We start from the raw sequence: 24887 nt of genomic DNA on the forward strand, positions 1-24887 counted from the left end.
TGTTTATTTCTGTTGTGGTTTTTGTCTTTTAGTGTTGTTTAATTTTCTGATGTTTACTTTAGCCATGACTATAAATATTTACTTTCTTTTTATACATACATACATATATACATACATACACACAGGTATATATATATATGTATATATATATGTATATATATATATATATGTATATATATATGCAGATTTTGAAGACTATCTTAAGACTATCTTAAATCAGAAGATTCTCCATTTCTTTGGTCACTGGAATAGGATTGCTGTCTTCAGATCATCATTTATTCCTGCATCCCTAGTATGAGAGGGCGAGGATCCACTGTAGGTGCAGCGTAGGCTGGAGAATGACATGACCTGTTGTTTTTGAGAGCCTTCCAGTGGCTATTCTCCTCTAAGCTTATTGGTCTTTTCATGTGAGGGATAATCTTAGGACAGGTGGAAACTGTGGAAGAAATCAGGGGTGATGACATAATGGTGTTATGAGTTGTATGGAGCATCAGAGTTGAAATAGAAGCAACTTCTGAGAACACAGAAGGGGGTTAGGTAAATTATTGCTGATGTTTGTTAGAATATTTTTGTCTGTAAATGATAGAAAACAGCAAACTAAACTCATGGAAATTAGTCTCACCTAACATGAAATGCAGTTCTGTCACACCTAACATGAAATGTGGACTTGAAGAATTTGGGGCAGATATAGCTTTTCAGCAATGCCATCAGAGAACCAACAAACCTTTCTTTCTTCCTCCCTTCCTTCCTTCCATCCATCTATCCATCCATCCATCTCTTGCAGCATGGCTTTGGTCCTCATGGTTTTGAGATGACTCTGAACCTTCAAGGGAAAAGGGATGGGGTCTCATTCATATTAGGAGAACACCTTTTCCCTAAGATCTCTCTCTTATCTCATTGGTCAAAACTGTGTCACGTGGCTACACTGACTGCAAAGGAGTCTGGGAAACATTATTTTAGTTTAGTGTATTACCTCCCAGAAGATCAAGGCTATGGAGATGAGTTACACAAACAGTCATGATGTCATACCTGGACATATTATTTTTGTCACTTCTAATGAATTTAGTCTGATTTTGTGAATTGGTGAATACTAGTTGCTACTTCACCTATTCATTTATTTGACAATTATTTATTAAATGTATAAGGCCTTGTAATACATCATTCCCAGCTTTAACTAGATCTTAAACTATAGCTGCGTGTATGGTTGTAAACTAATGTGTCTTTCTTAGGTCATGTAGTAAATCTATGGAACTGTGACTGCCAAATTGAAAACAACTGGTTTTTGTTTAGCTGACCTCTGCCATGTAACTCGTTTGTAATTATTACTCACACCCTCCCTTCTCCGACCCTGGATCCTTTCACAGATAAATTTGGAAGCCTGCCTGATAAGGCCGAGTTACTCTGATTTTCCCATAAAACTCCCCTTTCCAGCATTTATATGCTTACCCATTAAGTTAGACACATTTCCGTTTCAGAGTTTGGCATTTTTTTCTTTGGAAAGGAAACAGATTACTTTAGGCCAACAAGTCTTGAAAAAGAAAATGGAAAAACTTTAACTCTTTGTTTTCTTAATCATCGTATCCTGTGTTAGAATTCAATACTGGGTTTTGAGCATGCTTTCTTCAAAGGGAAACCTAAATTTGTTCTTGACCTGGTTCATCTTTGAGGCAGGCTTGTATGCATGGTCTTTCCCCAAAGCATGATATAAATTCTGCTTTTGTCATTTCCAGCGTCAAGTTTCCCCTAGCGGTGTCTGGCAAGGTCAGTAAGTCAAATTCTAAGGCAATGAGGATGATTTTACTTGTGTGTGAGTTTCCCCTGCTTGTTGTAAAAGATAAGATTTAGCCACATGTGATCCCTTCTTGTCTCTTGCAAATTTAAGGCAAAATGTGTGGTATAATCCATGGAGTGTCCATTGTTTGGTTATTTCTCGGTGACAGTTCACTTATCTAGCATGATCGAGTTGCAGATATGATGGTTTTATGTCTGTAATGTTAAAGCTTACATCAATAAAGGATCTTTTTAATTTTTTGTTTCCTCTCCATTGTCTTGTTTACAAAGATTTTTGTTCATGAAATAGATAACATTGATAATAATTTCAGATCATCCATTTCTCCATTTATATTAATCAAAGGCAAATAATTAATTACCAACCATTTCTCACAAGTATGATATGACCAGTGTTGTGTGTTGATATCACTTAATTCAAATCATAGGTAAGCAATAAAAAAACTTTATGATAAGTAAACATATACTTGTTTATTTGCTTTTTAGATATTGAAATAAAGCTTCAAAGCCATTGTTGTGATGTTTATAAAACCATAACAATTAGCTGTTAATTATTCCTGGTGTAATATTTGAATTTTAAATTTTTTTCTTGGAGTACTCCTAGTTTGTTCCATTTTTGTTGGAGCGTGTTTGAAAACAGACAAGTTGTGATATTTATGATCTGGGCATTCTATATTTTCAATCAGAATTTTCATCGAATGGTTATTTTTTAAAACTTTTTATTATGGAAAAATTTAAATATACATAAAAGTGGAGTAAATATTACAACAAAATTTCACGTATCTGTTATTAAACAACAACAAACTCTTGGCCACTTTTGGTTCATTCATTATTCTTGCCCATTAGCCATCCCATCTGGATTGTTTTGAAGCAAATCCTAGTTATCATTGTATTTATGTATTTATTTTTGACTCATTTTGAACTGGAGGTCTACAGGTGGCCCCATCTCAGTTGTTACTATGCCTTAAGTTATGATTTAACTTACATTTAGTGGGCTCACAATGACTTATGTTTCCATGTTGATAATCCATCTCTCTTGCCTTTCCTTTGTTAGCAGGAGCTAACTGAAACTGTAATTTCAGAGCATAGAATAGATGGCTGTTACCCCAAATATATTATGTTGGCATTGAGCTGACCAAAGTAATGCTGGCTGACATCTGAAGAGGTGAAAAACAGGAGAGTAAGGATTCAGATGCTGGCTTCAAAACAACATCATGTGTACAATTGGTTGTTTTGAAGGACCTACCTATGACCAAGGAGAAGGTCAGAAGTCCAACTTGACTGTATAGATGTAGAAGTGGGTGAAAGATTCATATTCCTTTGAGGCAGATGTTGTGGGAATTTCTTATGTGAAGTTTAAAAAGGATTTTCTTGTTTGAATAGCAGGTGGCAGCTGAAGCAAGCACAAGCTCATATAGGAGTCCTTATCTGATGTGTATATAGGGGTGATTCCTCTGGAGTGAGGTCACCTGGAATTGATGCTTTGGGAGTCATTTCTAATCCTTGGAACTTTTGGGGGGATCAGAATCTCAGACATTGTTTTTGACTCCACACATCATTATTCCCCTGGGAAGTTAAATTGCATATGAACCCTAAGTGTCAGGATCAGGGTCAGAGTCAGTTACATACATGCTTGTGGACATTATTACTTTGTTGATTTTAATTGGATTTGACTGAAAACAGTTTAAGTATTGAATGATTAACTTATGTTAAACTAAATCACTTACTTCCTAATTTGGGTTTGAGTGTTTAAAGACAAAATATTAAAATAATCTACACCAACAAGTAAATTTGAACAAAGTCATGTTAAGCATTAGTAAATAGGAATTTCTACATTATTTATTAGAAATGTGAAATAAAATCAGGGGTGTCCTATTTTGATTTAGTTTCTTTATGTTGTTTTCTTCATCCAAAAGTCTTAAATAAGAAAAAGAGCCCATAAATAGGGCCCAGTGACTTGGATAATGAAGAATTCAGCAGAAGGAGGTAGCACTTGTAGTTCTCCTGCCTTTTGACCTGGATGGCAGTACAGTTGCTCATCTCATCTTCCCATGGAAAAGTAGAAACAAGAATGGAATTTTATACATTTACTTCTTCATTCAAATGGAACAAAATGTTTGAATATATGTCATTGGAGTAGATACGAAGTAAATACTTTAATTCTAATTTTGGAAGAATTTCCATTTATTTTTGTCTGTTTTCTATTTGATTTCATCCATTTGATTTTTTAGAAATCAAATCATTGGAACCAGAGTCTTTAAAGTGTTTCATTTAGATAGGAATGGAGCAATATTTTAAGTCTAATTTAAAGGTTTTCCATTTTTTTAATATTGTAAATGAAGCCACAGTGAGATTAGAGCAGGTCTTAAGGATGAACCTTTGCTGCTTTTGTAACTAGTGGATAGTCTTTCTTTAATTTTTTTTTTCCCTACAGGAAAAGATGGTTTCTCTGTGATATGGAATCCTGAAATGTGATCTTTCTTGAAAAGGTAGGGTTATGTGCTTTTAAAAATTAATTTGTGACTTTAAAACAAATATATTATCTTGAATAAATAACAACCCAGAATGTTTACTTGAGAAGCAACTTATATGCCCCAACACATGCCATTATGAATTGAATTAAAAACTCAGATTTCTAAATTCAGAATTTGAATTTGCCAGGCTTTTGAAAGACTGTTCAAGACTGTTTTGAGAAAATAGTGGATACCTACAGTGCATGGGATGTGAAATGAGTGAGTACCTTACAGTACATGCATTTTTTATTGGAAGAGATTCATCTCATCCCAGCTTGATGAAATATGTTCTATTCAGTGGATGAAATCTTTGTAGGAAGCCCAGAATTTTTAAGTATAAAATGGTCTGTGACCAGTAAAAATTGTCACCTTTCATATTTTTTCTATAGGATTTCTTTTTCAGAGCATGGACTGTGATTTTCTTTATACTTGATCAGCTATGACCAGATTGTGGGTATCCCTGGATGTATTGTGTCTTTTTGTAATCTGTCTGCAGAGTCTCCAAGATATTTCTAAATGCCATAGGTTTAGCTCCTATTAACCCAGCAGTTTGTTTTCATGGATATGTTTTACTCTGTAATGTGGATGACATCTGCCAGCTGTCCTGTAAGGTGTATCTGGGGACATTATTCTGTTGAGAGTATGTGTGCAGGGAAGTATCCATGGAGACAGGGAGAGCCCTAGGCATGAGTCCTGGGTATGTCCTGTGGGGTTCTCACCCCAAATCATAGCACCCCTAGAGTTTGGGTATTTTCAAAATCATAGTGGCAATACCTGATTTTGCACCATTATCCTTTAATGTAGTCTCTAATTTTCTCTTAGGTTATAACATTTTAGTTTTTAAATCTTTCTGGGCAGAGAAATTATGATGTGGAAACTTGCCTTCTCCATTTATTTGTAGTACACATTTGGAATGATGGGGTCTTTTCTCATTTTTCTCTCATCCTCACAAAAAAGACCTTTTACCTCCAACTTTTTGTTGCTGGTGCAGCTCAAGGCCAGCTCCACCCTGGAGATGGCTCCCTTCTCTCTGACAGGTCCCCAAGTAGTTGCCCACATTTTATTTATAAATCGAACTGCCTACCTCTGCATAGCAAAAAGTAAATTATGACACATATTAGATCATTGGAGATGTAGTGCACTCTAATCTCTGAACTGGAAGAAGAGGGGTTGAAGCTGAGATGAAATATTTAGCCTGTATAGATAAGATAAATTGAAAGACCAGGGTAAACTCAGCATTTGGATATAAACACTGTAAGAGTATGTTACAAGAGTGTACTTGTAGAGACACCAAAAGGGCAGATTGTCTCTAATTTGCTTCAAAATGGGATTTCAAAAATCTGCTACATGAAGATCACTTGCAGTGAAATAGCTAAAAAACTAATCAGTAAATGTTTGCTTTTTTTCTCAATTATTTTTACAGATTTTGGTTTCACAGATGACACACAGAGAAATATGAATTAATCTCAAGAGAGAGCAAAATTGATTTCTGACAGAATGATGATCAGAAAAGAGCTGATAAGCTTGAAATAAATATTAAGTTGCAAAACTATACTTTTAGGAAATCCAAATTTTATAACTTTGTCTTTGTTGAAGTTGGAATAATAATTTTATTTAATTACAGAATAAATAATTTGTTATATATTTGCTATTAGATATACATTGAAAACATTTGACTTCGAAGCAATAGGAAAGTTGTTGGGTTTCTTTTTTTCTTTTCTTTTTTTTTTTTTTTTAACATCCCATACCAATCCAAAGTGTGTCCTTGGAGTAAAAAGCTGCAAGATAGCTGGATTCTTAGGGGGCATAGTCTTTAGAAGAGTGTACTGTGTTAGTGAGCTTTCTGTAACTACAATAAAATACCTGAAATAACTTAAAAAGCGGAATGATTTATTTTAGCTCACAGTTTTATTTTGACTCATAGTGGTAAGATTACCTTTGGTTCTGTGGCAAGGCAGCACATCATGGGGGAGCATATGGTGGAGGAAGCTTCTTATCTCATGCATCCAGGAAGCAAAGAGAGTCATTTTCCAATGACTAGAAAATCTATCTCTAGACTCTACTTCGTAAAGGTTCCTTCACCTCCCAATAGCGTGGGCTGGGAATTAAGCCTTTAACATATGTGCTTTTGGGTGATGCATATTCAAACTATAGCAGGCTCTTATCTTGCGTATGTCAAAGATCCCAAGAGTTTGTAGAGAATTTTAATTACCTGGGAGTCCATGGTAACACCAAGGATTACCTACGTATTTTGTTTGCCAGCTTTGCATCACTGTGACCAAAATACCCAACCAGAACAACCTAAGGTAGGAAAAATTTATTTTGGCTCATGGTTTCAGAGGTTTAGTCCATGGCGGACCAACCCCATTGCTCTAAGTCGAAGGTGAAGCAGCACATCATGGTGTAAGGACATGGCAGAGGAACTCTGCTCCATTCATGGCAGCCAGGAAGCGGGGGGGGGGGGGGGGGAGAGAGAAGAGAGAGGAGAGAGAAGGGGGCCACAGGGAATATGAATCCTTCTAAGACATACACCCAGCGACCCACCTCCTCCAGTCATGTCCCACTTGCCTGTGGTTACCACCTAGTCAGTTTGAACTAGGAATGGACTGCTTAGGTCACAACTCTCATAATCTAATCATCTTATGTCTCAGTAGTTCTGCATTAACACAGGAGCTTTTGGGGGACACCTCATATCCAAATCCTAACACATATCAAATAAATAATGTCTTCCACATTTAAGTATATGACAATTTTACAATTCTAAATAGTTGCCTACATGAGGAAATATACTTGAACATAAGAGGTTATTGAATTAAGAAGACCTTTTTATTCTAAACTATAAAGCATTTTCTTCATCAGTAGGAACTAAAGCATAACTATTGTAAACAGCTAATAATTCTTATTAACATTAAAAATGAATACTCATGATTGAAATTTTTCAGAATTGTTGCTCTAGAACATATCAGAAGTATCTGAATCAGGTGAGGATTGATCCAAAACAGGGGCACAATGTTCTTAAGCTGTTAGAATAAATGCCTATATGTTTGTTGTTCAGTATTTGTGACTCTAGGAAAAATCAAAGTTCCAGTGTTTCCCCCTATACTCTCCTGCCACCATTAACACAGAAAACTAATGACACAAGATGTACAGGGATTTCTCCCCACCATTGAGTAAGGAATCAGTTTTGCAGAGGGCACCCACTGGGTGTCCTTTAATCCAACTCAGTTCTGAAACTGCCTACTGGGAGATGGTATCAGATCTCACAGGTTGAGGACTCAGTCTTCAAGACTACCCCACCCATTTCAGGTGCCGTATAGGACCTAGGTTCTTTCACTTGCTTCTGACCCACCCACTATAAATCAGGGTTCCCACATCACCCCTCTTGAGTTTGATTAATACTTGAGCAGCTCACAGAACTCAGGGAAACAAACAAGTTTACTGGCTTATTATAAAGAATGCTATGAAGGATACAGATGAAGAGGATGAGATCTGAGGGAAGGGGTACAGAGTTTCCATGCCCTCTCAGGGCATGCCACCTTCCAGGAACCTCCACTCGTTCAGCCCTGTGAACCCTGCCCTTTGAGATTTTTGTGGAGACTTCATTTGGCCATGATTGGTAATAGACTGGGCTGGTAAACCCAGCAAGACTTGTGCATTCAGATTCTTCTTGGCATCTCATTCTTTTTTTTTTTGGTGCTGGGGATCGAACCCAGGGCCTTGTGCTTACAAGGCAAGCACTCTACCAACTGAGCTATCTCCCCAGCCCCCTTCTTGGCATCTCTCTATAGCATTCCTCCCTTCAGGATGTGGGGTGGGACAGGAATAAGGAGAGTCATATATAAACTACTACTGAACAAGTGTAGGTCAGTGAATGTCCTTATCGCCAGCTCCTAAAGACAGAAAGGCAGGGGAAGATTAGAATTTTTATGAACTTGCCTTGGGGAAGTGAAATTCTAGTTCCCATGGTCTGCCTTGGGGAGGAAGTTCTGATTCAGGAACTGTGGATAAAAACCAAAATATGTATTTCACAATATCACAGATCACCCACTGGTTTTTGGACATGGATCCCTTACAAAAGTAGATATACAACACAAAAATTCTGTCACATGACTGGAATTCTACTTATTCATTTATAACCAGTCTAGTTCATCACCATATTGAATGAAGATAGTCTCCTGGGGCAAGATCACACAAGTTTTCAGGTTTTCATTTTATTTCCTCAGGTTCCAAAAGAGTGGTCTTTGCAAAGATATGGCTTTACCTTTTCAAGTAATTGAGCTAAGAGAGAATACTGTCTCCTGCTTTGAGCCTCTTTTGAAGTATTGATGTAATATTGAATCACCCTCCATTCATAGTCCATTTATTTCTTTTTGTACCCAAATAAGCTATTGTTCCTCATTATAATTTACAATAATACCTAAACTTTTCTACCTAATACCATTAATATCTAAACTTTCTATCTTTGGAGGGAATATTAGGATTGACCTCTGTGTTGGTGTAGACTATAGGATGATCTAGTAAGTTTGGTTAGTAGAGAACTAGAGGTCTGTGTTTACCATCAGGCAGTAACTGCATTTACTCTGAGCCCCAATTTTGCCAGATGGGGTGAAGTCACAACCCACCCCCATTAGACCCTTAGGAATTCTGAAATAAGGTTTAGAAACATAGTTACTATCTTGCTTAGGGAAGCAGCTTTATACATTACATTCCCCCATCTCTTTTTTTATAAGAAAATCCTTTGCTCTCCAGTTCTTTTTGAAGCCTTCTCTCTCCATCCTGCCTAAGTGACTGGGGTTGGTTTTGCAGGTGAGATGTAAAAAGTCCATTCTCCTTTGAATGCTTAGGAATCATTACTACTTTTAGCTCTTGACAGACAGACATCTGGACTTCCTGACCCAGCAATTTCTCTTAATTTCATTTTAGCCATTATAGCTAACAATATCCACAGTATATTTTGCTTTTTTCTTGTTAGCTGGACTTTCCTTATGTATCAAATTGACCAGTTCTCAAGGAGTTGGATCCATCTCTCAATTCCATGGGTAAATTTTCCCTTTGGTAACTGATCCCTTTGGTAATCATGCTCCATGCTATGGGGAATCTAGTGGCCACTCAGGAATCAGAGATTCCTCATTCCCCACTCTTTTATCCTTTCTCTTCTCAAACCACATGTTTCTGTGAAGCAGGGCCATTTCAGCAAATCCCATTTCAGTGACACCAAATGTGTTTTTCAGGGAAACCAAAGTATAGGCGATTGAGTTACTGGGCAATGGAAGAACATTCTTCTAAACACAATTTTGTAAACAGTCCAGTTCTTATATGCTGGATTGGTTAGATGTAAGCTTCAGTATGGAAACAAGTAGCTGTATGTGGTCATTTAAACTGAATTTGAATTTCATGGACAGGGATGGTTGCTTAGTGGTAGAGCACTTGCCTAGCATTTGCAAAGTCCTGGGTTCATCTATAGCACTGCAAAAACAAAAACAAAAAAATTCTTGATTTTTGGGGCATCTGTCATTGTGGTTAGCTGGGTGGGTGAGAGTGCTTTGTTCCTCTTTACTTCCCAAATAGAAATGCCCACTATTGTGTTTTTCCTGACCTCTACCAGTGGGTGGGAGACTAATGGGACCTCAGGGTTGCCAAACTGGGATTGTGGTGTGATAATTCAGAGAGGCAGATGGTGGTTTAGAATTCTGTCCCTTGCTGGCACAGGCTCAGCATGGAGGTGTCAGAGCCAGTGGTGGTGACCCAGGCCAACAGTGTAGTAGGCGTGACAGTCAACTGTTAAGAACAAGAGTAAAGTTCTAAGAAAACAGCTCTGCTGTGTGTGTAAGGAACCATGTCTTTCTTTCCTTATTCCAACACAAATGCCCTTCTATATGGGATAATTTTAAAGGACATTAAGAGAAACTACACATCAGTGATTCCTTAAATCAGTTTTTGTACAGGTAAGCTATCCTGACACTATTTTATGGGAAGAATATTGTTTTTCTTTAATGAAAAAAGTGCATATATCAGAAGTTCAGACAACCTACTTTGGTTTTGGTAGAGACTCTTCCTTTGAGAGAAGTAGTGTTTATATTCTCAGAGTATATACCTTCAGAATCTCAGATTTACACTCTCAGAATCTCATCAAAACCATTGCCTGTGAACAATTGCTGTATTTCTGATTCCTAACAGCTAGGTTGATCTGCCTGTTTTATTTGTTCTAGAACAAATAGACTCAAACATGTTTTTACGTTGTGTTTTGAATTTTCAAGCATATTGTCTGTTCTTCCTGTGTACCGATTCCCCACTTTGGTGCACACAGCAGCTGTGTGACCGTCTGTGAGGAAGTGCCACAGCTTCCTCTGTGGAATGCCACAGGTGGTCCATCAGGGGATTCTCCTTTTCCCAAGTGTTATTTTGGCATGCGTAGGCTGCCCATCCTTACAGTGGAATCTTTTGTGATTTGTTTCTTCACATTCCATGATAGCGTTTGGAAGTGGGACCATTACCCCAGGGACGAATTGCCAGCTGTCCCCTGTAGGTTGTGCTCAGCCTTCTATAGAAATGAGTTATTATTTTGCATAGCTATCCAACTAGGGGGACTGGGAAAGCAGCCTCTGACTGTATCTAGGTGACTCACTTGGCATCTTTGCATCAGTGGAATGTGGGCAGAATAATGTGTGTTAAATCCAGGACAAGGCTTCTAAACCCCATACTCTTATTTTCTTTTTTTTCCCCCTCAGGTTGGATGCACATGACTATGAGGCCTTAGTGATGAAGGGAAACAGGACTCAGGGGACCTGAATCTAAATTGTTGTATGGCAGGGCTCATCACCTTGTCATCTTCACCAATGTAGAACACCACACTGTTTCTGAACAGAACCTCTCTATGTGTGTGTGATGTTGGAGATGTAACCCAGGGACTCTTGCACATGCTAGGCAAGCACTCTAATGCTGAGCCACACCCCCATCCCTGAACAGATGATCTTTGATGGTTGTATTTATAGCCTTCCCCAATAACAACTGTATGCCATGGCAAATAGAGTACAAATTATATGAACACGACAAAGAGACAAACTCTGGTGTTCACTCTATATATTTTCAGACCTGTTTGTTACAGAAACTGACATTACACATAGACACCTTCATTCAGCCTCATTAATTATCACTTCTTTTACTTATCAGACAAAATTTATTAAGTTTTTAGTTGCTCATTGTCTGGAACCGTCTTGCAATGGTAGGTAACATGGCTTGTATATTCTCTGCCTCAACTCTTTTCATCCCCAAATTGCCTCATGTTTGCACCCTGCCTCCAGATTCCTTTTCACAAACCTTATTTTTATATATTCCATAGTGCAGTGTTTTTACCAAACAAGAAGCAAGTTAATCTTGCATTTAGAAATGAACCATCTTTTATTGACTCTATTCCTTCTTTAGCATACCCTGTGCTTCAGCTCAACTTTGGGCTCCTTTGGTCATATTTTTTTCTCTTTCTAGAACATTAGATACTGCATAGGTGTTTAAAGACCTCACAATATCTATATAATACAATTATGTATGCACATATATGCATATATGTTTTATATGCTCTACTAAATTATTGGAGGGCATCCATATTTTCAATATTAACCTTCACTTGTACAGATATCTTGGGATACATGTAGCAGGTGCTTGAATGAACTTATGAATGGAATTAACAGAATATGTTTAGATTCACTTGGAAAGATATTTGAAGTATTGTCATTGTTGATTAAGGTTGTGGTTCATTATATACTAAATAAACAAAAATTGATTAATGATTTAACCCACCAATATAAACTTAGAAAATATTCTTGTGAAGAGGTTTCACATACACTAACAATACAACACAACAGTACAAAACATAGCAGTAATTTACTTAGATATATGTAGGAACAAAATAAGGCAAACTACAGAACTTAATTGTAGGTCATAACATAAATTTCAAATCAAGGGAGAAAGATACCTCATTCTTGGAAAGCCAGATTCAGTATGGTAATACAAAGATATCAGTTTTGTTCTGATTGTATTTATACCATTTTGTGGTGGAGAGAAGACACCTCTAATTTGCTTAATACAACTCTTTATCAATGCTGGGGAATTTAACAAAGTGATTTGGAACTTCATTGGAAGAATGAACCCATCAGTTCTCACAGAATTATAGGAAATATTTATCAGGGGCACTTGTTATAGAAGTCAATGATAATCAAATGGTGGTATTGATATAGTCTACTTAAATGCAGATAATCTATTTTTAGGCATACATGTATGCTAATTTAGTATGTGATAAGGTCGATATTTCAGACTACTGGGAAAAAGATGAATTATTCAATAAAATGTGTCAAGGCACCTGTCTAGTCATCTGAAAAAATTAAACAGTATTTGTATCATGCCACTCATGCAAAAATAACTCTAGTGGGTCAAAGTTAAAAGTTATAACCATGCAAACTGTTAATATGAGTAAAAGTATACATGCATACATGCTTTTATAATCTTGTGATATTGGAAAGAAAGCATGTCTGAGTTGAAACCATGAAGGAAAGACTAAAATAGTGTGACTACCTACAATAGTTTAAATCTTTATTTTCATTTAAAAAAATTCGGTATAATGGGAAACCATTTCAACATGTTTGAGATGCAGAGTATACTAGGAAAATATTTGTAACCTAGCTAAGATGTTCCTAAGATACTAAGAGCTTTTAAAATAAACCCTTACAATATTATTCATAAGATGAATCTCTTAATGGAGTTGTGGAGAAATATAAATGGGTAATTCATAAGATAATGAATATGGGGTCAGCCACATATGAGAAGATGGGCAAACCTGCTAGAATTTAAAAGTGCAAATTAAACCAAAAGGGATATATCATTGCTTAGTAATTGAAGTGGTAGATTTAACAAAAGAAAAGATTCTATACCTGGTAATTGTTGGTGTGGGTAAGCAAATAATATCATTTTTTCTAACTGTGGTGAAGGGTCACTTTTCCCAGTATATTTTTGACTGATATGTTTGTAAAAAATACAGTAAAAGTATACTAGAAAAAGAAAATGAAAAATATACACAGTTTTCAAATATATATGAATATAAATGTATTTATATGAATGTGTACTTTCACACACATATAACATGCTTATTAGATATAAAATTACCCTGAGATATTGACTAAATATTTTTCAGTGTTATCTCAATTTCTGCACCTTATTGTGAACCAGTAATGAACATTTTGCAATCTGGTATATTCTGTGGACAGCTGTTTGAGTAGCACTCCTTTAATGTGCTCATGGAAGCAGACATTGGTTCAGAATTTCTGAAGGGAAGATTGGCAGTCTATATAAAATTTTAAATGTGCAAGGTTTTATTTTTCTAGGAACTTACTGTAGGGCTATATTCAGGTATTCCTGTGAGATTTCTTTCTAGCAGTGAAAAGATGATGATAGTGAAAAAGATGGAACCCAAATATCCTCTGGTAAGGTAAAGGTTACATATGGTAGAGTCAGTCTGCGGAGTACAATGTAGTCACTACAAATAGTTGCACAAATGTATATTTTAAAATTTTAGATAGTTTCAAATATATATAAAATAGAAATAGGATAAAGAGTCCCTGTACATGTATAACCAGCTGCAACTATTATCTACTCATGGCCAATTTTGTCCCCACACCATTGCATTAGGTGTGGGTTTATTGTGTGGAAGGATGATCATGACCTTTTGTAAGTAAAAAAGAACAGGTTATAGAGGAGCATTTATTTACTCTTTTAATAATTGTGGGCTGTCCTCCAGACTCCTTGTTTTAGTAACTGGGCTTCAGAAGTTAAAAAAAAAAAAAAAAAAAAAAAAAAAAAAATCTTGATGTGACATTCTAGTTAGCATGACTGAACACTAAAACAATCAAAATTGTAGTATATATTTACTGATAACTATTTTAGAGAAAAAAGGGACTGGGGACTAGGGCATGTTATAGTTTTAGAACGGGTGGACAAGGAAGGCCTCCGTGAGATGGTGGCCTTTGAATCAAGACTCTGAGTAGCTAAAGTCATCTGGGGGACACCTCCCAGGTTCTTGGGGATGGGGGAAGGCAAATGGAAATACCCCAAGCATTAGTGAACAGGAGCAAGAACAAGGAAGCTGGTGTGACTGCACTGAGCAAGTGGTAGAGCCTTGGGAGATGAGAAGAAGTTGGGGTCAGATAATAGAGGGCCCAGAGTAGATGCTAAGGGGGCAGGTCCAGAAGTAGGAGAATCAGATGGGAGGGTGTTATGAGGCCAGGGAAGCCATGGTGCTGTGGATTTCTACACAGGAGGGAGGGATGAAGGTGATTTGAAGGGGTCAGAGACTCAGTTTCTTTTGCAAATAGAACCTATAGGATTTGCTCATGAATTCCATGTAAGGTATAAGAAAGGTGGTGAGAGGGGTTTCAACATTTATGGTCTGGGCACTTGGCCCTAACTGAGGGAGTTGCTGTTTACTAAAAAAGGGAGGATTGTATTTTAAGAGGTTTGGATGGGAAAGCTCAGGAGTTGGTTTTGGATCTCTAAGATGTAAGATTCTCATTAAATGTCCGAGTACCAATAGATTTAACTGTAGTTGGTTGGACCTGAGACTGAAATTCAGAGAGAGGTCTGAGCTGAAGATACACCCATGTGGGAGTGTGAGTTTGGGTGAGTTACTAGGAAAGAGACGTGGAGGAGGAAGGAGGGGAAGGAAAGGGGGAAATACTGGGGAATATTATTGACCAAATTATATTGTTGTATTGTGTGCGTGTACAATTATGTAACAACAAGTCCCACCATTATGTAAAACTATAATGCTCCAATAAAAACTGTGGAAAAAATAAAACTTGGAGGAAAAAATAGAGAATGCAGATGGGAAGCTAAGAAGCCTCAGCACTACTCTAAGTACACATCTTCTTAGAGGGCAGGGGGATTGGGAGGAACCAAGGAGGAATGAGAGGATAAAAGACCTAAAGAATCAGGAAGAAAACAAAGGGTGAATAGTGTCTTGAAAACCAGTTGACATTGTTTCAAGGAGGGAGGAGTAATGAAGGGCTGTCTGAGAACTGAGATGCAACTGAACTGAGTGCTGGTGTAAAAGTTGGACCAATACAACACATCAACTTGAATTTCTTGATGTGTGAATTGGGAAGCATGGAGCTGATGATGATGTTGATAGTGATGGAGGAACTAATTACTGTTATTTTAAGAATTCCAAAAGAACCGTGTCTTCTTATTTTGTTGTCAGGAATAACGAATATATAACCTACCATTAAAATTGGATATAGCAGCCAAAAAAGAAAGAAAGAAAAACTAAAATTACTGAAAGGCAATTTTTTTCCATATCCTATGAGATAGTTTAATTTAATTACCAGGCTGGTTGATATAGCTGCCCAAACTTGGAACCTTTGTGGTGCAAAAGTCCATTGAGAAACTAAAGTCAATTTCAGGAGGGAGAGGGAGAAAAATGATAGGGAGAGGAGGAGGAGGAAGAGAGGAGGAGGAGGAAGAGAGGAGGAGGAGGAAGAGAACAGGAAGAGGAGAGCAGGAGTAGAGGAGGAGGGGGAGGGGGAGGAAAGAAGGAGGAGGGGGAGGAGGAGGAAGGGGAGGGAAGGAGAAGGAAAGGGAGGGGGAGAGGAGGGGAGAGGGGGAAGAAAGGAGGAGGAGAGGAGGGGGAGGGGGAGAAAAGGAGGAGGAGAGGAGGAGGGGAGGAGGAGAAGGAGGAGGGGAGGAGAAAAAAGGAAAAAAAAAGGGTGACTTGAAGTAGCTGTTTAGGAAAAAAAATCAAGTGTCTGGTAAATTTTATTGAGTCCCAGAAATGTAAGATGCCAAAAACAAAAACAAAAAACAAAGATAGTTGCATGGAATAGTAACTTTATCATGAACAGGCTAGGAAATGTATATGTTCTTTGTAGATGAATAATTTCCCTGATACTTAAAAAATCTTCATACTTAAAAAAATCCCCTTCAGAGCAAAGTATGTGCTCATGTTTGTAGGTCTAAAGTCATAAATGTTGATAAAATGTTGGTATTGTAAGAGCACAGTTACGCTAGAATTACTTCATTGCTGGTAGAGAATTCATGTGGGGTCAGGGTCTTAATGCACAGATTTAGGAAATAAAATGACTTTTTTTGTTGTTTTTGGCAATGAGGTAGAATGATAGCTTCTTCATTTAAAAAAAACTTTACCCCACCCCCCTACATACACACAATACCCATATTCTAGTCCTTATCAAATTAGGAAGGCAGGGTTCAGATAGAATAACAGGAGGGTTTTTTCCTGGCATCAATCGAGTTACTTGGAAAACAGGCAGAACAAGTTGAAGTGTGCGCCTCATACAGCGAAGGGAAAGATTCGGGTGCCAGGCACAGATGGAGTAAGTTCATTCTCACATAAATATTATCTCTTTGTTCTTGCCAAGGCTGAGATGCAGTCATTGTCTTAATTAACTCTGGGAGTTTTCAGTTGTGAATCCAAAATCTTAGTCTTCTGGAAATTGTCATCCAGCTTTGTGTTGTCCCTAAGTAGCAGTGTGACCTTGAACGGGCGGGCCACTTAATCCATTTAGGCCTCAGTATTGGGAATGATGGATGCAGAGGGCAAGTTTAACTCTTGGGTTCGGGCCTTATGTTTTCTGAATCTGGTATTTAAGTTTGTGGAGGAATTTCAACAGAGTCAGTGACTAGCTTTTCTATGATTATCGCATAGATGTTTTACTGAACAACATTCAACTTATGTGGCATTTTAATTCTGAAGACATTTTGAAACTCAGCAGTCAAAGAATGCACTGGTCAAGGATAAAATATAGCCTTCCAATTATATTGTCGAAAGTGTAGTATTCAAAGGGAAAACATATGCAATAAAATACAGTTGAAAATGCAAAAATATAATTTTGTTTGTGGATAAAAACACTGGCACTAATTAGCATTTATTTCAACAAACTGAAAAATTTTAAAACATAGTATTTAAACAGCTTTCAAATGATATAGATGGTACTGTCTCAGATACATGGAAATGTCTTGCAAGCTATAATTTCTCCTCTGTTTATGCTATCTTTCATGGGGAAAATAAGAGGACTAAACAGTGTTTGTATTATCTCTACACATTTTAATTTCTCGCGAAGGGTACCATGTAATGGTTGGCATCTGAGAAAAATAAACAGGAAATTGGTGAGGCTGAGCTTGTCCTTCATCTTTTGCCAGAGTTGGCCCTCTTGCCTCCTTTTTTTTTTTTTTTTTTAGCAGAGGACACTAGAAATCTGAGAACAGTGTTTAACTTGAGTATGATCTTTTATAGTTTTTCTTTTATAGTTTTCTTAAAATATAGTTTTCTTTTTTCAACAATGAACAGTTTCAAATAAAGTTATTTTGAGTAGTGTGGCACTTTTGTGATCCTAAAACATTACATCTGACACCCCCTCCCCTTGCCATGGTGAAAATTACATGTGTTTGTTATAGAAAACTTGGAAAAATTAATGTAATCTGAAACCTTGTAAACCACAAATTGCCACTTTTGATGTCTGACTGTCGTTCTCCCAGGTCTTTCACCACTCTCTGTATCTACCTATGTTCATTAAGCAATAACTCAAATGAGAAGGTTAATGGGTTTTAGGGAAGGAAAAAGGCAAGGAAGCCAGCTCTGTACACGTCTGCAGCATGCCAGAGTGATTGATGTTAGACTTAGCTTTGTCAAAAACATCCTCCTCAGGGCCAAGCCTCCTCAAAGTGCTGTGTGACTCTGCCCTACCTGTACAGGTATGTTGGGTGCAGTAGGGGAAGGACTGAACACAGAACCTCTTTGGCAGTGCCCCTGTGAACATTATGCAAGGGTATTCTATTACAGGGCAATATGGATTTCATTGGTTTTATTGTTTGCTTTACAAAATTGAGATCTCCTATTTTAACCTCCTTTTCCTGCCTAATATGTTATGAATGTTTTCCATTTTCAAACACAATTTTCAAAACATTTCTTTCCCTCATTGTTATTTTTGAAAATATTCCACTTCTAAAAGTTACATTTAAAAGTTGGGGCATACCCCATGTGACAGATTATTTCAGCTCTTGGGGGTCATCTTGAAAGGTTCTGAGGTGTAAAGTGTTTATACCCATTTGATTTCCATCTCCCACCCCACCCTTCCAACAAGCCTTCAATTTTGGACAACTGCTGTCCCATCAAAGCTTGTGGATTCATAGTTCCCAAAGCAACCACTAACTTGTTTGGAAAGTCATGATAAAAATAGATTTTTTAAAAACATAAATGGAGAATTTTCTCCTATGGGTGGGCAACTCATTTGAGAATATTTTATTTATTGTGAGAATAGTCTGTTTAGGCCAGGCATGGTGGTGCATGCCTATAATCCCAGTGAATCAGGAGGCTGAGGCAGGATCAGCCCAAGTTCAAGGCCAGCCTCAGCAGTTTATCAAGACCCTAGCGACTTAGGGAGACTCTGTCTCAAAAAGAAAATAAAAATGGTTGGGGCTGTGACTCAGTTTTAAAGCAACCCTGGGTTCAATCCCCAGTACCGTTAAAACAAAACAAAACAAAACAGATCTGTTTGAGAAGAATGGTGTGCCACACTAATTCTCATGGAAATTAGGGATTTTATTCTATTAAGAGTTAATTCCCTTCATTTTGAATGGTATATTGCCTTCTTAAAGTGTTTCTACCCCATAAAATAGATAAAAATGTGTATTTTGTGTTTTTCGAAATCTGTCAATAGAAAGCATTATGCCACCTTTTCTTCAAGGTTGATTATTTAAAATATTTTTCTACAATTAAAGGTGGACACATATTTGCCTTGCATTTAGACCGAATTAAAAGTAGGTCCTTATTTTGGATATTCTTGTTGCTTATTCGTTATTTCTGTTATCACAAAGAATCCTCCCACCTTAACACCTCACAATTGTGGCCCATTTTATTGTCCCCTTGGAATTATTAAGAATCTGAGAAGGAACTCCTTTTAAAAATGTGTATCTTTTTGAACAAAGACTACAAAGTCTAGATAAGTTTGGGAGACCTGTTGAAACAAACACCTTATGCCCTATGGGTTTTCAGTCTGAATGTTAACTGTCAGTTCCCCAGGGATAGGCCGTATACCTTTTAAATATTATAAAACACTTTACAACGTCCTTTCCTTTATAAACAGTGTATCTGGACCAAGCCCGGGGCACATTCATAGACTGTTCCCCAGTACAATTTCTGAGCAAGTATATTGCTTTAAAGATGAGCTGAAAACATAATGTGTACTTTTGGCCTGGGGATTCCTTATAGAGAGTATGCAGATTTCCCCAAGGAAAACTGAATTTGCATGCAGACGCTTTCACTATAATTATAACAATTTCCTTCTCCCTTTTTACTTTTCCCTTTTTTAAATTCAGCTTCTCAATATGTTAAGTAGAAGGTTTTTTTTTTTTTTTTTTTTTTTTTTTTTTTTGGTTGTTTTTGTTTTTTTCCTTTTCCACAAAGGCAGTCCTTGCGGAAGGATTTGACTGCTGGAACACCTCATGCCAGCTCCCTAAAGCAGTGACAATGACACATTACAAGATCTGAATTGCAGTGGTTGAGGGGGCAGAGAATGGTGGTCTGCTCTGCCATGATATCAGTTTACGCAAGCGTACAGGATGCCACCCGACAGCTTGTACTTAGAAGAAAGCTTAATGGACTCATTAAAGGAAAAGCAAAGTTTGGTTAGCAGGTTTTCCTTTTTCCGAGGGCTGTGTTTACATAGTTTAAATTGTAATAAAAATTAAAATGCTTGAAATGTTTCAGAGTCGGAACTCTCTGCTGTTTTAGCTCATGGGCACCTCCCGGAACGCTTCCTCAGATAGCAACACAAAACACTGGCAGCCCCCCAAGAGAACATTCTTTGAGGATCTCACTGGCAATGGTGAAAGGGAACTTCATGTTCTGATTGTGCAAAGTGCAGACACACATATTCTAAGTGTACATTCTAAGGTTGCTTGTTGTCTTCCATGTCAAATGTTAGCATTTTAATATTTTTCCCCCAGCTATAATAGGAACATCAGAAAACCCAGCTTTTTATCTTGGTCAGAAAATACAGAGCATTGATGCCTGGGATTTATCACATATTACCAGATACTTTAATTACCTTTGTGGATTATTGACTAATTATCAGAATTGTTAAAATGCTTGATTTTGTTTTTTAATAACCCAAATTGCTAAATAATCAGATATACCAAATTGCCAAAATAATACTGAACACAAACTTCCATCTGATTCTGAACAGTTTTCAGTGACTCCAGGTCATGATCAATACTGCATCAATGTAGCATTCTCATCCTTTGGTGTCCCTTTTAATACAATGCCAAATACATTGCGTCAAACATTGTACTGTGTGCATCAGACTTGAGAGGGAAGTATCTGAGTCAAGTTCACAATGAAACTTTTGCCCAAGATGTGATGTCTAAGTCAGAGGGACTTACTCCCAATGAAGCACAGATTTCTATGGATATAATTTGGGATTGATGGAGGACCCTGTGCTAGGCTCAGAGAAGAGAGGAAGAGAACGATGTGTTCAGCAGGACAGTGGCTCTATTTGTGTATTTTTTGAAGAAGTCAGTAAAGAAGAGCAGCTGCACAAGTAGAGGCTTAGAGGTGGATATTTAGTAAGTCAGGGAGGGTAGTGATTGTCTGAGCTCATTGCATTAAGAGGAAGTGTTAAATACTAACCTTAATACTCCCAATCCCCAGCCTCCCCCTTTCTCTTTCTATTTACTATTCAGCAAGGAAATGAGTGAGGATTCTAAGGCAGGATTAACCAGGGGAGAAAGCATATCAAGTTCTGTTTGTGCATCCAGGGGAGAAGCCACTTAAAGCAGTGGCCAGTTTTCATCACTCTCCTAACACTCGCTTCTGGAACCATTTCGTGGAACCCCAAAGAGGGTGAACACAGCTTCCTAACCTGCCTGAGTACTGGCATTTATTCCTGCCCAAGTATGCCACTGTAAAAGGACACACCTCAGTCTGATGGCCTTGACCAACCTTGCGTTTGGGGACCTGTGCAAAGTTCTGGAGAAGGTGATCAGTGACAACAACCTTTGGTGGTTAGTGTTTGGTGGGGAATTCCACATTGATGCCTGTTTACGACCCAGGACAACAGGCCACTGTGTCCCCTCTATCTCACCTGCCGAGTTATTATTTCTGCAGGTAGCATCTTTGTGGATCTTGTTTTGCTTGAGCAAAGCAAAGGATTTTATTTTATATACTTTCCCCTCTAGTTACTTCCTTAATTTAAGAAGTGACTCTTATTCTGAGGGTTAGTTCCTATACTGAAAACAGTAAATCTATAGACTATTTAGAAATTTCCTTAAATCCTATTTGATTCATTTTGTAAATCCTCAAACAACAAATCGAAACCAAAACAACAGTCCCGATGGTTCTCACAGAAATTCAAGTGAGCTGTGAAGGAATTTTTATTTAGGTAAATGAGATATTATGTCTTCTTTAATAATAAAAGTGCCTCTATACTATAGTGCTCTGTGAATAACAGGGTATTCACTTCATATATATATACATTTCATATAATTAAAATGTAAATTCAGTGTCATGAATGTGAACTTACTCATTTAGTTGGAATTATTGACAGGTTTGACTTTCCATCCTACTGAATACTTGTTGGTAACAAACTGTTATTTAATATTTACATATTTTATGTATGAATTACATATTTTAAGTATGGTTTTGGGGCTCTAAGTTTGGACTTTTTGAGTTACTTTATCAAATATTTAAAGTAATGTAATAGAAGTTTTTTAAAAGAATTTTTTATCTGTTCATTTTAGTTATACATGAGAGCAGAATGTATTTTGGCAAGTTATACATGCATAAAGTATAACTTATTCTATTTAGGATCCCACTCTGTTGGTTGTGATGTGGAGTTACCCTGTTCATGTATTCAAATACAAAGCTAGGAAAGTTATATCTGATTGATTCTACTATCTTTCCAATTCCCCTCCCCACTCCCTTCCCTTTGTTTCCCTTTATCTAATCCAATGGATTTCTGTTATTCCCCTCCCAACCTTCTTGTTTTGGTTAGCATCCACAAATCAGAGAGCACATTCCACATTTGGTTTGGGGGGATTGGTTATTTCACTTAGCATGATATTCTCCATCTCCATCCATTTACTGGGAAATGCCATCTCCTCATTCTTCCTTATGGCTAATATTTCATTGTGTATATATACCACAATTTCTTTATCTATTCATCTATTGAAGGACATGTAAGTTCTTTCCATAGCTTGGCTACTGTGAGTTGAGCTGCTATAAACATTGATGTGGTTGTGCCACTGCATTATGCTGTTTTAAGTCCTTTGGGTACAGACTGAGGAGTGGGATAACTGAGTCAAATGATGGTTCCATTCCAAGTTTTCTAAGGAATCTCCATACTGCTTTCCATAGTGGTTGCACCAATTTGCAGTCCCACCAGGAATGTATGAGTGTACCTTTTTCCCTATGTCCTTGCCAACATTTGTTATTGTCATATTCTTGATAATTGCCATTCTGACTGGAGTGAGATGAAATCTTAGAGTAATTTTCATTAGCATTTCTCTAATCCATAATGATGGTGAACAAGACAAACCCACATAAATACAATTATCTCACACTAGACAAAGGTGCCAAAAACATACATTGGAGAAAAGACAGCCTATTCAACAAATGGTGCTGGAAAAACTGGAAATCCATTTGTAACAAAATGAAATTAAACCTCTGTCTCTCACCCTGAACAAAAATTAACTCTATGTGGATTAAAGACTTAGGCACTAGAAAAGAGACGCTGTACCTAATCGAAGAAAAAGTAGGACCAAATATCTACCATGCTGCCTTAGGAACTGACTTCCTTAACCAGACTCTTACTTTGTATTTTATTTAGAGACAGGGTCTCACTGAGTTGCATTTACTGAGGCTGGTCTCCCTAGCCACTGGGAATACAGGCATGGGCCACTGTGCCCAGCTTGCACTATCTTTTACATATGTTTTTGTATGCAATTTGCCAGTATTTTATTGAAAATTTTTGTGTCAGTGTTCATCAGGGATATTGGTCTGAAGTTTTTATTCTTTCCTGTGTCTTTTTCTGGTTTTGGTATCAAGGTGATACTAGCTTCATAGAATGAGTTTTGGAAGAGTTCCTTCCTCTTCAACTTCATGAAATAATTTGAGAAGTCTAGGTGTAAGTTCCTCTTGGAAGGTTTTATGGAACTTGACTGAGAATCCATCTGGTCTTGGGCTTTTCTTCGTTGGTAAGCTTCTGATGGGCATCTTCAAATTCATTGCCTGAAATTGATCTGTTTAAATTTTCTATATCCCCTTGATTCAATTTTGGTGAGTCATATGTCTCTAGAAATTTTTTGGTATTTTCACGATTTTCTATTTTATTGGAGTGTAGGTTTTCAAAGTAGGTTCGATTACTGTCTTTATTTCAGTGTTGTCCATGGTGATATTTCCTTTTTCATCATGAATTTTAGTAATTTGGGTTTTCTCTTTTTCTTTGTTAGCTTGGCTAAGGGCTTATCGGTTTTGTTAATTTTTTCCAAGAACCAACTTTTGTTTTGTTGATTTTTTGAATTTTTTTGTTTCAATTTCATTAATTTTGGCTCTGATTTTAATTATTTCCTGTCTTCCATTGTTTTTGGTGCTTGTTTGTTCTTCTTTTTCTAGGACTTTGATATGTAAACTTAGGTTATTTATTTGGTGATTTTCTGTTCTTTTAATGAATGATCTCAATGCAATTAATTTTCATCTTAGAATTGTCTGTATAGTGTCCCAAAGATTTTGATATGTTTTTCTGCTATTCTCATTTACCTCTAAGTATTTTTTTTTTTTTTTTAATTTTGTCCCTGATTTCTTCAACTACCCATTGGTCATTCAGCAGTGTATTATTCTCTAAGTGTTAAAGTAGCTCCTATTTTTAATTTTATCATTGATTTCTAATTTCATTCATTATGATCTCATAGAATGCAAGGTATTATATTGTTGTTGTTGTTGTTGTTGTATTTGCTAAGAGTTGCTTTGTGGACTAAGAAGTAGTCTATTTTAGAGAAGGATCCATGTGTTGTTGAGAAGAAAGTGTATTCATTTGCTGCCGGAGAAAACATTCTAGATATGTCCATTAAATCTAAATTATTAATTGTGCAATAAGAGTTTTTAAGAGGGAAAAAATCCATAAATTTAGTACTCTTAATAATAGCCAATATAGTTTTATGTATTTCCAGTGTTCATATGGACCATAGATTTTTATAGTTAAAATTTTGAATCTATGCACAATTTTCTATCATTCATCACTTGTGTTTATTAAAACAACATTTTTGCTGTTGTGTCCTAGCTGGATATGTATCTGTATTTGGGCATATGACTTTAAATCTTTTATGAATAAAAGTTTAAAATTATGGATATATTAGTGCTCAATTCAATTCCCCTCACTCTACTCCATTTCTCATTCCCCAAAAGAAACTCCTCAGACTTCTCTTTCTTGTTTTTCTTCATAGTTTTATATTCTTGCCTCATTTGTGTGCCCATTATACACATGTGTATGTTCGAATTGTGTAAATACATACACATACTCGGTGTGTATATATACA

The 24887-nt window shown here is 36.9% G+C and overlaps 1 protein-coding gene across 13 annotated transcripts in view; it reads left to right on the plus strand.

The window, feature by feature from the left end:
- The window catches only part of Plcb4 (phospholipase C beta 4), a 386027-nt gene that overhangs the window by 22312 nt on the left and 338828 nt on the right, over positions 1-24887 (plus strand). For 8 of the 13 annotated variants that reach the window (XM_047537208.1, XM_047537209.1, XM_047537192.1 and 5 more), the window contains exon 2: positions 4223-4277. The exons of the other annotated variants lie outside the window; for them this stretch is intronic. The gene's annotated coding sequence lies outside the window, so the exon portion shown is untranslated. The remainder of the gene's footprint in view (positions 1-4222; positions 4278-24887) is intronic. 13 annotated transcript variants of the gene reach the window in all.

The sequence above is a fragment of the Sciurus carolinensis genome, chromosome 2 (assembly GCF_902686445.1).
Source record: "Sciurus carolinensis chromosome 2, mSciCar1.2, whole genome shotgun sequence".
Taxonomy (NCBI): domain Eukaryota; kingdom Metazoa; phylum Chordata; class Mammalia; order Rodentia; family Sciuridae; genus Sciurus; species Sciurus carolinensis.